The sequence below is a fragment of the Oryctolagus cuniculus genome, chromosome 10 (genome assembly GCF_964237555.1).
Source record: "Oryctolagus cuniculus chromosome 10, mOryCun1.1, whole genome shotgun sequence".
NCBI lineage: Eukaryota > Metazoa > Chordata > Mammalia > Lagomorpha > Leporidae > Oryctolagus > Oryctolagus cuniculus.
Window position 1 is genome coordinate 122,679,758 of NC_091441.1, and position 14,615 is coordinate 122,694,372.

General features: G+C 55.8%; 1 protein-coding gene across 6 annotated transcripts in view; it reads right to left on the minus strand.

Moving 5' to 3' along the window:
* Positions 1-14,615, minus strand: part of CNTN4 (contactin 4) — a 734,964-nt gene that overhangs the window by 430,252 nt on the left and 290,097 nt on the right. The window contains exon 1 of one of the 6 annotated variants that reach the window (XM_070051242.1): positions 4,593-4,827. The exons of the other annotated variants lie outside the window; for them this stretch is intronic. The gene's annotated coding sequence lies outside the window, so the exon portion shown is untranslated. Of the gene's footprint in view, positions 1-4,592; positions 4,828-14,615 lie in introns of those variants that run through there. 6 annotated transcript variants of the gene reach the window in all.

The following is a 14,615-nucleotide window of genomic DNA, read 5'->3' on the forward strand; positions in this document are numbered from 1 at the left end:
CACAGGTCCTACCATCAAAATGCCCCAGTGAATCGGCCGCCGAGACCCACTGTCCACTCTGTCACCATCTCCTGGGACAAACACCAAGTAAGAATCATTACGTACAAAGCAAGACCAAGAAGTAGAAATTGTGATGATTACTGATTCCACAAACAACAGGAAAATTCCTGAGTACTTTCAGTGATGAAAACAGAGACAGCTCGACACTGCAGGATGATCAGCATGAGCCTGAGGCTGGGGAATCCCTCAGTGAGACTTTTAACGTCCTGACATTATTCAGGGGAGCACACAGTATCGGTTAATATAACAGAGTCTTAGAAACCCAAAGATCAAGTTCGGGCTAAGACACATCTACAGAAATGAAATAAAAGACAAACTCACTGTGTGTGCTAACGTGCCGCTGTGGGACACTGGACACCACACGGACATCGCGATACTGCTTCCAAATGCTACAAATACTCCAATGCAAACTTCATAAAACATAGCCAGAATCTGTCTATGAAAAATCACAGAGTACAGGTGGAAGAGACGAAAGGAAGTCTACATAAACGGGGAGGCGCGGCATGTTAATGTGCTGGGAGAGTCAGTCAGTCAGGAAGGCAAATTAACCTCTGGCCTTAGTGAAACCTGCCCTGCCGGCTGCCTGCACAGCTTTTGGCAGACATTTAAAAGGTTAAGTTACAATTTTTATGGAGAGACATGGGGTAGCTGAGACAGCCCAGACGAGGAGGAAGCTGTGGGTGGAATCACTTGACGCAATCTAAAAGTTAACCACGCACCTGTGTTAATCACGGCGGGTGGCACCGACACACTCCTCCATCAGCGGATGGAGACGGAGCCGTGGCCCGCACGAACGTCCTCCAGTGGCCTTCCGTGTGTAACTGCGTTATCGATATGCAGCCCGCATGCTACAGGTTTCGCCTTTTCTAAGTGCACCGTTCCTGTTTCAGTACAGTCACGGGTCACACAATCATCGCTGTTCCCTAATTTGCAGGAACACCACCCGCCGCAGGAGAGCTTACTTCTGAGAATGGCAGAGAGCCACCTGCAGAGGGAGGGCAGGGTTCTCAGTCCCAGACAGGGGACAGCGGAGCAGCCACCCACACCCCCCCACCCCCATCCACAGAACACTGCCTCCCACGGCACGCGGACCTCAAGTGTGAAATGATGGAATACAATGAGGCGATCTGCACAACACAGCACTAGGCAGAGTTCTCAAATTTGACCCAAAAGCGTGACACATAAAAGACACAAAAAAGAAAAAGTGGACGTCATCAGGTTAACACGCTGTGCTCTGAGAAACACCAGTTCAGGAGATGAGAAAACAAGGTGGAGTGTGGGCGACGCCATCCAGCAAACAGCGGCTACACAGTGAGGATGCTCAGACCCGGCAGGTCAGAAGGCAGCAGTGAGAAAGCGGGCACAAACAGAACCGAGCAGGCCAGCTCTCCGCAGGGGACGGATGGACAAGAACACAGAGGGACACCCAACGTCCCTGGCTACCAGCAGCCTGGAGCCCAGCCCCCGTGAGCCACGATGCGCCCGTCCCAGCGGCTCACAGGGAAGCGGCAGCAGGGGAAACCTCATCATTGGTCTGCACCGGCGTCCGGCCCCTTCCTCTGAGCCCCCCCCCCACAGGAGCCCCCTGCTCTGCTCCCAGGGCTCTGGGTGCACAAGAAACCAGGCACCTGTTGAATTCAGGGGCAAATTATGACGGTTCTACTTGCTGAGAAAGCCAGACTCTGTGTGTGTGTGTGTGTGTGCATTTCATCAGTAATAAATGCAGTCATTTATTTGACCCATCTCTTAGTCTTTCAACTGCTTCTCAACTTTGTAGAGGGGAAAGGACACTGTTTCTAAGACTCCTAAAATCTCCAAACACTTCTAGGAACTCTGGGCCCCAGAAAACATAAATGAGTGAGGAACCAGCAACCAAGTAGAATTAAAGGGAAGGGATCGGATGTTGTCCAGAATGAACGGTGTTCCTGCAGGCAGAGCCCAGCGCCACGAGTGTCTGGCTGACACACACCCGAGCTTGCATACCCAGGAAACATCTGATCGCTGTGTAGCCAGTGCGTGGGCCCTGCGACCTCCCAGGTAGAAAACAATTCGCATCTTTCTAAGGCTACTGTTTCGAGCTGACTGATCTAAAGCCTGCTGACTGTGGCTGGTTAGGGACACCAGACAGGCGACGGCACCTGCACTCAGCCGTGCACGGGGGACCCCATCCGCTCCGTCTCTGTGCCTCGGGTCGGCGGCTGAACCCCGGGTCCAGTGGAGCTCTCCCTGCTGAACTCCCTTTGAGGCTGAAGTCCACTGTGTTTCAGACCCACCCAGAGCCACACAAACACGCGGAACACGGGAAGGAAACCAGCAAACACACCGAGGACCCACTTGCTGCGCAGGCGCGTGTGTGAGTAGCTGGGGACGCGACGCACGCCTGCATGTGACACTGGCGTTTCCAGAACCGGAGTTCAGGACAAAGGACCCGGCCAGACAGCAGCCCCAGGCCGGCTTATTCCAGTCCTAAGGAACTTGGGAAGGGAACTGCTGTTTCCCACTGGGCACTAGCCAAGCACAATCTGGGGAGAAGCTGGGGTTTGCAATGAGGATCGAGGGGCCTTCACGCCAGCGGTGATGTGGGTCGGGTGTTGGGGGGCATCTCAGACAACCTCCAACGGCAGCGTCTCTGCCACACAGGAGACCCTTCTCCAGCTGCCCGACACCTGGATTCTAAGAGCACCATTCCATCAGCCACATTTGAAGGAAAATCAAAAGGCTAACGGCTCAAATTAAAGAGGAGCTTTCTTGGCTCCCAGGAAACAAAACAATCTAGTGCCCAGTGTCGCGGGGGTGCAGCGGCTGCGTGAGCGCCGACTGGTGACCAGTCCAGGGCGGTGCAGCAGCTCCCAAGTCACTGCGCACAGCCCTCACCACCCTAGCAATCACTTTCATCTTCAAGATCCTCACTGGTTTAAGGAGGCTGCTAGAGCTCCAGTCATCAAGTCTGCATCCTCGCAGCACAAAGGATGCTGGGGAATGGGAGGACAAGACAGCAGAGCTGCCCGCTGCACTGTCTGCCTCTGCAGAGTCCTCAGAAGCCTTCCAGAATAACTCTGCTTGCGTCTTCCTGGCCACAATCTGGCTGCCTGAACGTGCGAACCACCATTGTGCCTTATCAGGGTGCACTGATGCCGTAAATAAAATTGGTATCCTGTTACCGATGAGAAGGAAGAAGGGTCACTGGCTGGCAGACCTTCCCAAAATCCGTGCTTAGCACCAGATATGCAAGTCAACAGCAGAGCTACGGCGGCAGACGTGACCCGAGGAGGATTCCAGCGACGGGGTCTCTGGGTGGTGAAGACCCTGAGCGCAGCTGGTGCAGTGGGGGTCTCCTGACCTCTGACCTGAGAGAAGCCTCCTGGAGCCCCCGCCGCTGGGTCTGAGGTCTGAGGACCGCGTCCTCGGAGAAGCTAAGCCGTCCCCTCAGCCCTGGGGCCCCCACAGAACGGCAAGCGCCCCGACAGCCGGGAACGATCTCGGGTGGATTCTGTAGGAACAGCAAAGCGCCCACCTAAGACCGACAGCGCATCTCAGCCCCGTGTCCCCACGGGGATCCCCCAGCTCAGAGCTCAGCCTCCGGGCCCAGGCAGCTGCCACCATCCCAGCCTGACCCCTCTGAAATACGGGCACGCGTGGATGGAAAGGGTCACATGAGCGGGAAGACGAACCGAGAAGATTATTATAATACGACATAATAGAAATAATGTAACACAGTGCACTACAATATAACATAACACGACGCACATCTACTGAGAAACCCCAGCTCCCGCCTGCCCACCCACGAGCTGAGTCACATTCATAAGGCATTTACCACAAACAAGGAAACAGAAGGCACCACTCCCGCCCTGGGGAGACTTCCCTCCAGCCATTATTAAACAAACTCAGATTTATTTTTGAAAAAATCAATCCAAAGCCAACAAGCACAATTCAGCCTGAACCACGGCATTTTCCGAGGGACAAAGGAGTCCAAAGCCGCCCCCGTCTCGGGACGACCTCGCCCACGGTTTACGGCTCAGGTCTGCGAGGCACGGCAGAACCTCGGGACGCCAGTCAAAGGACGAGCCGAGGCGAGGACAGCAGTGCTGTGAGGCCCAGGCAGGAGCCGCCCCAGGGCTGGACACGGCCCGGACGAGCCTCAGCCCCCAGCAAAGAGCGCGCTCCCACTGAGACCAAAGGGGTCTGCAGCTGCAGCCCAGGTCACAAGACTGCAACCAAAATGAAGGGTTCCCACGCACGCCCAGGGACGGCTCCCACGGACAGCCCAGGTGGAGTGGCGCAGACAGGTGGGTGACGCAGGATGAGGAAGTGGGCTTTGTAGCCCGAGAGGGTCTTCCAGCAGACACGGCAACCGCACCTGCTGCTGGCCCGCGGCTTCCTGCACGCGTCTGGCACATGCAGGGAGCTCCTAGACGCAGGACGGGGAGGGCCGCTGGAGCGCACGCGCAGGGCTGCCTGCTGCCTTTCCCGTCACCTGCTGACCCGGAGCTGGGCAGCCCTCTGCTGAGGGCACACTTGGTAAGAGTCTGCACCTGCTACTCGTCTCATTCACTGTCTGCTTTTAGAGACGCCTCAGTGTACTGGGAACAAGAAGCCGATGGATGCGGGTAGATGCGCTGCCACACAAATGACTCGCCGGCTTTGCACCTGCCGTGTGGTGGGCTGCAGTGGGTGAGGGACACACGGGGAAGCCACGCCCACCTGCCCAGGGCTTCTCCGCCCCCTGCGTCAGCTAATTTGGATTTTCACTCTCAGGCAGAAGATCCCACCCTCCCGGAAGGCCCAAAGTTTCCTTGTTTTTTTTCTCTGGGAGTTTGCACGCACTCAGGAGGGGAGTATCTTGGTTTCTGAATCAGCGACCCAAATATCGACAGTGGCCTTGACTCCTTAGTGCTGGATCTGTCCTATAAAGTACATTTTTAATTTTTTTTTGAATTTTGACAGGGAGAGAGAGAGAGATAGAGAAAAGTCTTCCTTCTGTTGGCTCACCTCGCAAATGGCTGCTATGGCCAGCACTGTGCCGATCCAAAGCCAGGAGCTTCCTCCTGGTCTCCCATGTGGGTGCAGGGCCCAAGCACTTGGGCAATCCTCCACTGCACTCCCGGGCCACAGCAGAGAGCTGGACTGGAAGAGGGGCAACCGGGACAGAACTGGCACCCCAACCAGGACTAGAACCGGGGGTGCCGGCACCGCAGGTGGAGGATTAGCCTAGTAAGCCATGGCACCGGCCCCTATAAAGTACAACAGACACAGATAAGTAAGCGGAACGTAACCCAACATCATTCCAGGGTTTGTGCTATTTGTCCATGTGTTTCCATGAACGATGCGCATTGCCCCAATACAAAGCTGTAGAATTCCCACACAGCCTGGACTGGGGCAAAGCGGGCACTGCCAGCTGCCCCAGCACAGGCCGCCCCAAGGAACTCACTCACTACAATGTATGCACTAAAAACAGGGGTGTGGGGAAAACACCTGGGGGACAGCCCCGAAATCCCATGCACCCGCACGAGCGGAGTGACCGCAGACCAGTCCTGGGCCTCCCGCAGGGGCTCCCTGGCCAGTGTGCGCAGGGAGCCGAGCACGGCTAGACTGCCTCTCAGTGCAGGTGCTGGTGGAGCCCGCGGCAGAAGCTCCCGAGAGGGCAGGGCTGCCCTGTGAGGGAAGAGACCCCGGCAGAGGCCCGGCTCGGTGTGGGTTCTGTCTGTGCAGCCGTCAGCCAGGCTTCGTACTTTGCGTGGGAGGCTCGTTCTAACCCCAATCACTGCCTAGGAAAATACCGCATCACCTACTCGGGTCCACATTCCCCAATTTGCCAACTGTCGGTGAGGGGACCAGTGCCTGCCTGTCACATGCCAGCCTGCATGGCTGACACACGCGTGTGCATGCACACACGTTCATCTCAGAATAAACAGCAGAAAGGCAAAAACAGATAACGCTCCCCCTCCCCCCGGGCAGGAAGAAAGCAGACGCAGAAGAGGGAAGGCGCTAAGACTGAACCCTGTCATTGCCCAAAACAGCCAAGCTGCAGCCCACCCTAAGCTCAGGCACAGCAACCAACACAAACGCCGCCAGGACCCACCTCGCCCTCGCGCGCCCACCGGGAGGGGAGCGCATGGCTGGGAAGGGGAGCAGGTCCGTCCCTGACCCTGACCGGACGGGTGAGGCTGCTCTCAGACTCCCCGCAGCCCTCACACACGCCGCTCTGCAAGCCAGGAAGGGACCCCCGCCTGTCTCTCCACCCCAGCCGTGGCCTGCTCCACGCAGCACAGCGCGGAAGCCAAGGGCCAGCACAGAGCGTGGGGAGGGGGAGGCAGAGCCACAGGTTTCCTCCTTCAGCACCCCTGCCCTGCCCCCAACATCCCCCCAAGGCAGAAGCGGGCTCCCTGGGGACTGGGGTGGGGGTGGGGCTTCATCACTCAGTGCGATGCTTCCTCAATGGTTTTGCTCCTGAGGTCTTCTGCCGAGATGGCACGCATCAGTTTCCACAGGTTTCTTACTCTCTCAAGATCGCCAGAAGCTTCCGAATGAGCCCCTCAACCAAACCAGCTCAGCATTCCACCAAAAAATGAAATACGTCAAAACGCGCTCCTGCAGAAAATATGTCAACACAGAAACTCACAGGAACAAATAATAATTTGCAAAAACACAAAGCAAGGCTTGGCAGCAGGAATCTATCTGATGAATGAGTCCATTCTGCTGTATTATTTATCACTCCTGCTTATCTGTGATCCCAGACTATCCATTATTAACACGAGCCCACACTCGGTTCCGCAGCACTGCACCAGGGGCTTTCTCGCGTGTCTGTGTCCAGCGCGATGCACGGGGCTCCTAGCACGCAGCTCACAGCGCAGACCACGCACTGGCCTGGGGCCTGCTCCACAGGCTAGGAGGGGCCACCTGCCCATGTGGCTTCCAGCAAACAAGAACCCAGGCTGCAAACCGGATCCGGGAACCTGAGCATCCCGGTGGTTGGCCGGCGTTGCACCGGAAGGGAAGCGCAGGCTGCCGGGTGCCCGTGGAAGGGCTCTGGGTTGGAGATAACAATGAACAGAAAGGCCAGGGGTAGAAACGCGGGTGGCCTCTGGATCCGCGCTCGTTCCATTTTTAACCTGAGGACTCACGACGTCATCTGTTACCCGCCTAAACTTATTTTCCTGAACAAATAAAACTTTCTGGTCCATGTCGTTTCTTTTTGCGAAAGTTAGCTGGCTGCCAAATGCCAACACCGTAGCCTGGAGTGCGAAAGGAAAACAGCGGCGCTTTCTCACTCGCTCCCGAAGCTACGGGGCAGAGGAGGAGACGCCCGCGGCAGGACCTCTGCTCCGGAGCAGGGGGATGCCTGGCTCAAGGCTCAGACGTGTGAGTGTCCACAGGCGTCTGTCGTGCACGCGGGGTGCTGGAAGGCAGGGTGGCAGGTCCTGTCTGCAGCCCCGGCCACAGGTGACTGTGGGGGGTCTGGGTGGACGGAGGGGTCGTGTGGAAGGCAGGAAGGGAGTTAGGGAGAACTCTGTGGCACAGAACATACCCCCCTGCTCCCTACAGCTGGGGCTTATTCTAAGCAATCATCGCCCAGGCAACGCGAGGTCACCCTGGGAATGGACGGGGAGAGAAGACGCCAGCCCCAGGGCTCGGGGCCATGACCTCACACCAAGTACAGTGGTGCCTGGGAGCACCACCACCACGCCATCCGCCCCAGGGGCCCTGGTGAAGCTGCCAACCTCTGCACAGGACGACGGCAGGGGCAGGGGAGTGGCAGCGGCCTGGGGTCCCCGATCTGGGGGGTGAAGGGGTCTCCCCACTTTCAGTCTGCAGTACACGAGGCCTCTGACTTCAAACCACCTGAGTGGTCAGCTTTCACGCACTCTGGGGAGAGGGTCAGCCATCCCGCAGCAAGGCGAACCCACCGCACTGCGGCTGCCCCAGACACACACACAATTTAGAAAGTGAAGCAAAAACCTCAAAAGGGCTCAAATGCAAAAGCCGTCGACCAGACTGCTGTTCCGACAAAGCAAACACTTGTCAGACACAGATTCTCCTCTCTCTGGGTTCTGGCACTTTAGAAGCAAAACGCAGCCAGTGCTGATCTTGAGGGTCAGGGTGCAGAAGTGGATCAGCGCTGTCTAGGCCACAGGACGGGCCACACTGCTGTCAGGGGCTGGGGAGGTGAACCCCCCGTCCACCCTCACAGCCCAGTGTCCAGCACCTGTCAGCGGTTCCTGTACGATTCCACGGAGCATGACTGACATGGCCGTCACGGGGCACACACGGCACCACAGACACAGCAGCACCAGCCTCGCACACAGCTGCCCGCCGGACACGGCGCTCCCCACAGCCCTCAGGGAGCCCCCGCCCCCCGGCCATGGTTCACGTGCAGGAGACGCAAGGGCAGCACAGGTCCCCTCAAGCCCCACGGAGCCAGCATTTCTCTGAACGGTTCCCCAAGAACAGCCTCCAGCACAGTTCCAGGATGCAGGGCCTTCCAAGGAAGCCCGAAGCGCTGCAGGCCAGTCCAGGGCTCCCCGGCCAGCCCAGCTGCTGTTCCTGCACGAGGGGTTTACAACCAAGCAGAGGCTGACCAGCACCGGCCCTGGGCCTCCCAGCCCAGCCCAGAGGCAGGCTGGCCAAGCCCCAGGCTCAGATCGAAATGCCAAAGGTGGCAGGGTGGTGACACGTTTTTACCCTTAAATATGTGTTGTCGCTCAGTGTCTGTTGGGGGACTGGTTCCAAGGCACACCCTGCCAGGGACATCAAAACCCCTGATGCCCACGTCTCTTACCTAAAAAGGCAGAAGCCTCCAGTATATTTTAGGCCATCTCTGGATGACTTATAAAATGTGATACAGCCACAGCATACTGCGCTGGCATCCCATAAGGTATTGGTTAAAGTCCCGGTTGCTCCACTTCCAATCCAGCTCCCTGCAGGGCGGAAGGCAGCAGAGGACGACCCAGGTACTTGGGCCCCTGCCACACATGTGGGAGACCCAGATAAAGCTCCTGGCTTGCGCTTGGCCCAGCCCCAGTCATTGCGCCCTTTGGGGAGCAAACCAGTGTATGGAAGCTCGCTCGCTCGCTCTCTCTCTAACTCTGCCTTTTAAATAAGTAAAAGATCCTTAGAAACCCATGATAGAACGTACACACAGTACAAACAGCTTTTTCCATCTGGTTCAGGGAATGACCAAACCAAGCCTGGACATGTTCAGTACAGAGGTTGAATTTGGTTTTTTGGGTTTTTTTTTTTTTTTTGGTTGTTGTTTTTCTCCCTAGCACTTTGGACGTGTGCTTGGTTGAACCAGAGGCAGAACTCACGAACGAGGTGGCTGACTGTTGTGAGAGCCGCAGGTCAAATGTGTTCGATCTTGACAGTCTGTAAGTGCACAGGCAGTAATCTGACCGCTGACTGTCCAACACCATGCAGCCGCCAGCCGCCTCCCCGTTCCATTAACGCCCGCTAGACCCCAGGGAACCCTGACCCAGCCCCTCAGAAGCATACGTGACGGGAGGCTGCTCAGGATCAGTGAGGACACGCAGCTGCACAGGGAGGATGGACGGGCGGTTCCTACAGCAATGAACTTCTGTAAGCCAGGGTGCAGCTGGAATCCCGTGTGCAAGCACGCGCTGGCTCAACCTGCACTTACTGCTAGCCTCACCTGAACGCTGAAGACTTTCTAGGAGTTTCAGAAAGTTGAGAAAAAGATAAGCATATTTCCCAGACGCACCTCACCCCTAAATTCTCAGCCCCCCCTCCCACCCCGGTGCTGCACCTGCAGTGTGACGCAGCGTTGTCACCCAGGGACCACAGCGCTCTGGCTGTGCAGTGTGTGTGCTGGGAGAAGCCGATGAGGACGCACGTTTGGCACGAGGGCATCACACAGCACAGCCGCGCTGCCCTGAGAACTCTCCCTCCACCTGTTCACCTCTGCCTCCCAGACCCCAGGCACCCATCAGTCTTGCGGCCCCCTCCGCAGTTTGCCTTTCGCAGAATGTCCGACAGCAGCAATCACCCGGCACGGCATTTCCCAGACTGGCTTCTCCCACTTGCCAATGTGCATGAGTTTCCTCTGCGTCTCTTCGTGGCTTCCAGCTCAATTGTCTTTAGTGCTGAGTCATGTTCCATTGTCGGGATGCACCCCTTCACGATGACAGCTTTCACACTGTGACAACAATGAATGAAGATGCTACACATATCTGAGTTTTTCACTCGTTTGTATAAACAGCAAGAAGCCTGACTGGAGACTGCGCTTAGCTTTGCAAGAAAGCACCAGCTGTCTTCACAGTGCCTGGACCACCCTGCGTTCCTGCCTGCTCTTCTGCACCTGGCCAGCAAATGTCCGTCAGGTCCTGGATCGTGGCCCTTCTAACAGGTGCGTAACACTAGCTTCTTGTTGCTGATTTCCACCTCCCTGTGATGGTTATAGCACCTCTCCACACGATATGTAAACATATAAATGCATATAAATAAATAAATGTAACAAGTGGTTAACATCCTTTTCCACTTTTAAATCAAGTTGTGTCTTCTTACTGCTGAGTTTTCTTTCTGTAAAAGGCTTACTTATTTATTTGAAAGAGAGAGAAAGAGAGGCAGAGAGAGAGGTCTTCCATCCGCTGGTTCACTCCCCAGTTGGCTGCAATGGCTGGAGCTGTGTAAATCCCAAGCCAGGAGCCAGGAGCTTCTTCTAGGTCTCCCTCGTGCGTGCAGGGGCCCAAGGACTTGGCCATCTTGCACTGTTCTCCCAGACCACAGCAGAGAACTGGATAGGAAGTGAAGCAGCCGGGACTTGAACAGCCACCCACAAGGGATGCGGGCACTGCAGGTGGAGGCCTTACCTGCCACGCCACAGAGCCGACCCTGACCGCTGAGCTTTAAGAGACTTTCGTATCTTAGGTCCTCTTCCAGGTGTGGCTTTGGCAAACGTTTCCTGGAGCGCATGGCTTGGCTTTTTTCTTCTTCCCTGGACATTCTCTTATGCAGAACGGTCATTTTTAATATGAACGGAATGCAGCTGATCCGTCTCTTGAAGGATCCTGCCCTTGGTACCTACGGTTTCATCCCCACACTGAATTCTCTAGATTTCCTCCTCTCCGTCTCCCTGCAGTTCTGTGCTTTGCACTTGCACTCGGGCCTGGGTGTGACTCCTGCACGGGGAGCGCTGGGCCTGCATCCAGGCACGTCCAGCTCCATGTGCCGAGACCTGTGTGAGGCTTTGCTGTCGCTGTGCTGTGAAGGCCAGCGGGACCCCTTGCGGGTCTGTTTCTGGGCTCTGCCCTCATTCCCCTGTTGGTTTCCCATGCGTGCCTGACACCCCGCTGTCCTCAGCCAGTAGCTCCGTGCCTGCTCTCAGCACTGACAAGCCAACTGCTCCCACTTCTGCTTCCTGCAGTGCTCAGGGGTTCTTTCGGGCCCCGTGAACTTTAGACCCCACGTGAACATCCTCAAATACATGGCTGGGATTTCAATTATGACTGCACTGAGTTACAGATGAACGTGAGAACGCTGACGTCACCAAGCACTGGGTGCTCCTGTCAGTGAGCCGGGGGACTCTTCCCACTTCGTTGGTTCTCTGATTTCTCTCTCGAGTTTTGCAGCTTTTCTCATCTGGAGCTTACACGAATTTTGCTCAATTGATACTTCAGCGTGTAATTTTGGAGATTGCTAATATAAGTCATTACATCATTCATTTCAAATTCCACTGATCACTGCTGATACACAGAACACAAAAATCACCATACCCGTGTATTCTTCAATTCTATTACACTAGAGGGCTTCAGAAAGTTGATTTTGGTGCAATAAAATTGAATTCCGTGCATGTTTTTCAAAATGTACAGATTCCATAAACTTTTTTCCATAACAACTCACGTGCATAGCTTTCAAAATTTTTATGGCAAAAAAATTTACCTTTGAATCCCTTTCCTGGGAATGTCTGAAGTCTGCTCCTACTTGGTTAGGAGCTGCGGGGTGTCCTGCTCCGACTCCTCGGCATTTCCAGTACAGACTTCGAGTTCTTTTTCCCAACCGTATCGCTATCTCATTTTCTTGTCTTACTCATTAGCCTGGACTCGTGCACGCTGGTGGAAAGCGGGCTCGGAGGGGCCTCCCTGGCGGTGCTCCTCGTCTCGGTGGGAGAGAGCGGCTTTGCTCTCGGTTCAGGATGAGGGCAGCTGCAGGCCTCCTGGGACGCCCGTCACCACGCTGGGGGGCTCCTCTCCGCTCCGAGCTCCCCAGGAGTTTATCCTGAATGAGTCGGAGACACACAAACGCTTTCCTGCCTCCACTGACAGGACCACGGGATCCTCCCCTTCAGCTGCTGACACGATGGTCTGCATTTATGATTCCGGAATCTCGAAGCCGTCCCGTACGTCCAGCGCGGTGGCTCCTGGGCATGGTGCACAGTGATTCTAACACACTGCTGCCTGGGCCTCGCTAATGTGCCGGGGATTCCGCACCCGTGTCCGTGGTTCCACACCCATGTCCGTGGATCCGCACCCATGTCCGTGGATCCGCACCCATGTCCGTGGTTCCGCACCCATGTCCGTGGTTCCACACCCATGTCCGTGGTTCCTCACCCGTGTCCGTGGTTCCGCACCCGTGTCTGTGGATCCGCACCCGTGTCCATGCATCCGCACCCATGTCCAAGATTCCGCACCTGTGTCCGTGATTCCGCACCCATGTCCGTGGTTCCTCACCCGTGTCCGTGGTTCCGCACCCATGTCCGTGGTTCCTCACCCGTGTCCGTGGTTCCGCACCCATGTCTGTGGTTCCTCACCCGTGTCCGTGGTTCCACACCCGTGTCCGTGGTTCCACACCTGTGTCTGTGGTTCCACACCCATGTCCGTGGTTCCGCACCCTTGTCTGTGGTTCCACACCCATGTCCACGATTCTGCACCGATTCTGTACCCGTGTCCGTGATTCCGCACCCGTGTCCATGGTTCCGCACCCGTGTCCGTGGTTCCGCATCCATGTCCGTGGTTCCACACCCATATCCGTGGTTCCGCACCCATGTGTTTGCCTGGTCTTTGCTACTAGGGTCAAACTCAGGTTTCAACAACGTTTACTCAAATGGCAAATGTTTCAAATAACCAATTTCCTCCAAATATAAAATGCAAAGAAACAGCAACAGTAGGTAAACTTAACTGACTATTAGTTTTTGTCTTTCTCGGAAGAAACATAAACCTGTGTTGTTTCTGAATACTGAAAGACAGAAGCAAACCGGTGTCACTGAAATGGTTGTGGCGTTGTAGTCACAGAAGGGGCAGGAAGAATGAACCAGGAGCGAAGGGAAACCCACAGAGGACACGCGGTGAAAACCAGCTCCCGTCCCTGCGCAGACGGAACAGAGCCTCCGTCACGGCTGTGGTCTGGGCCCCATGGGCACAAGGGAGGAATCAAGTAGAACTCAGTGCTAAACAAGAAAACAGCATTCACTTAGGGGGCTTCAGAAAGCGTGTGGAAATGAAATTAAGTCTATTTTTCTGCAAAAATGAGGAAATCCATACATCCAAGATGGGTTCGAAAGCTCATGGCGGGGCTGGCACTGTGGGTAGTGGGTAAAGCTGCCGCCTGCAGTGCCGGCACCCCATTTGGGCACCGGTTCAAAACCCAGCTGTTCCACTTCCGATGCAGCTCTCTGCTGTGGCCTGGGAAAGCAGTAGAAGATGACCCAAGTCCTTGGGCCCCTGTACCTGGGTGGGAGACCTGGAGGAAGCTCCTGGCTCCTGGCTTCAGATGGGCACAGCTCCGGCTGTGGTGACCATCCGGGGAGTGGACCAGCAGATGGAAGACCTCTCTCTCTCTCTCTCTCTCTGCTTCTCCTTCTCTGTCTGTGTAACTCTGCCTTTCAAATAAATAAATCTTAAAAAAAAAAAAAAAGCCCCTGGGAAATGCATAGTGCAAAAAGCCATGCCTGGGTCCCGACTTCTTCTGCACTAAAACTCACTTATCTTTTAAATCTCTTTTCCACAAACTTTTCAAAGTACCCTCGCATACCTAGGAACTTATGTTCTTCATTCACTTTACACATCAGCGTCTGTGGTATTTTTGTGGTTTGCACAGCACAACCACAGAGCCGGAAGGCGGCCTCTGCTCCTCACACCCCCCTTGCTCTGGGACCAGGCACGTCTCCTGCACGAGCCACCACCCGCGGCACAGAAGCACACACGGCTGGTCACTTCCCGGCCTGTGCCATGCGTCTTCCTTCTTCTACCAAGTGAAAGGGCATCCGACGGTCCCTGGAACAGCGACTGTATTTTTTTGTAACTACAGGAGTCTACATCACCGAAGGGAAGACAGAAAACACCCACATGTACGCTTCAAGGTCCGGTGTTCTCTGTCAGCGTCCCGGTGCCGATGTCCTCCTCCACAAGTTACACACAGATCACAGGCACCGGCAAAACCCCCTCGTGGTCTGGCCTGCGAATCGCCTTTTCTCCACCAGCAGCTCCCGCGCAGTCACTGCCTCCCTGCAGGAACTGGCAGAGCCCACAGTAACTCGGCATTTTCACACAGCTCATTAGACTCGGCCCGGCACACCCCCGGCCATGGAATTCAGCCCTTCCCAGAGC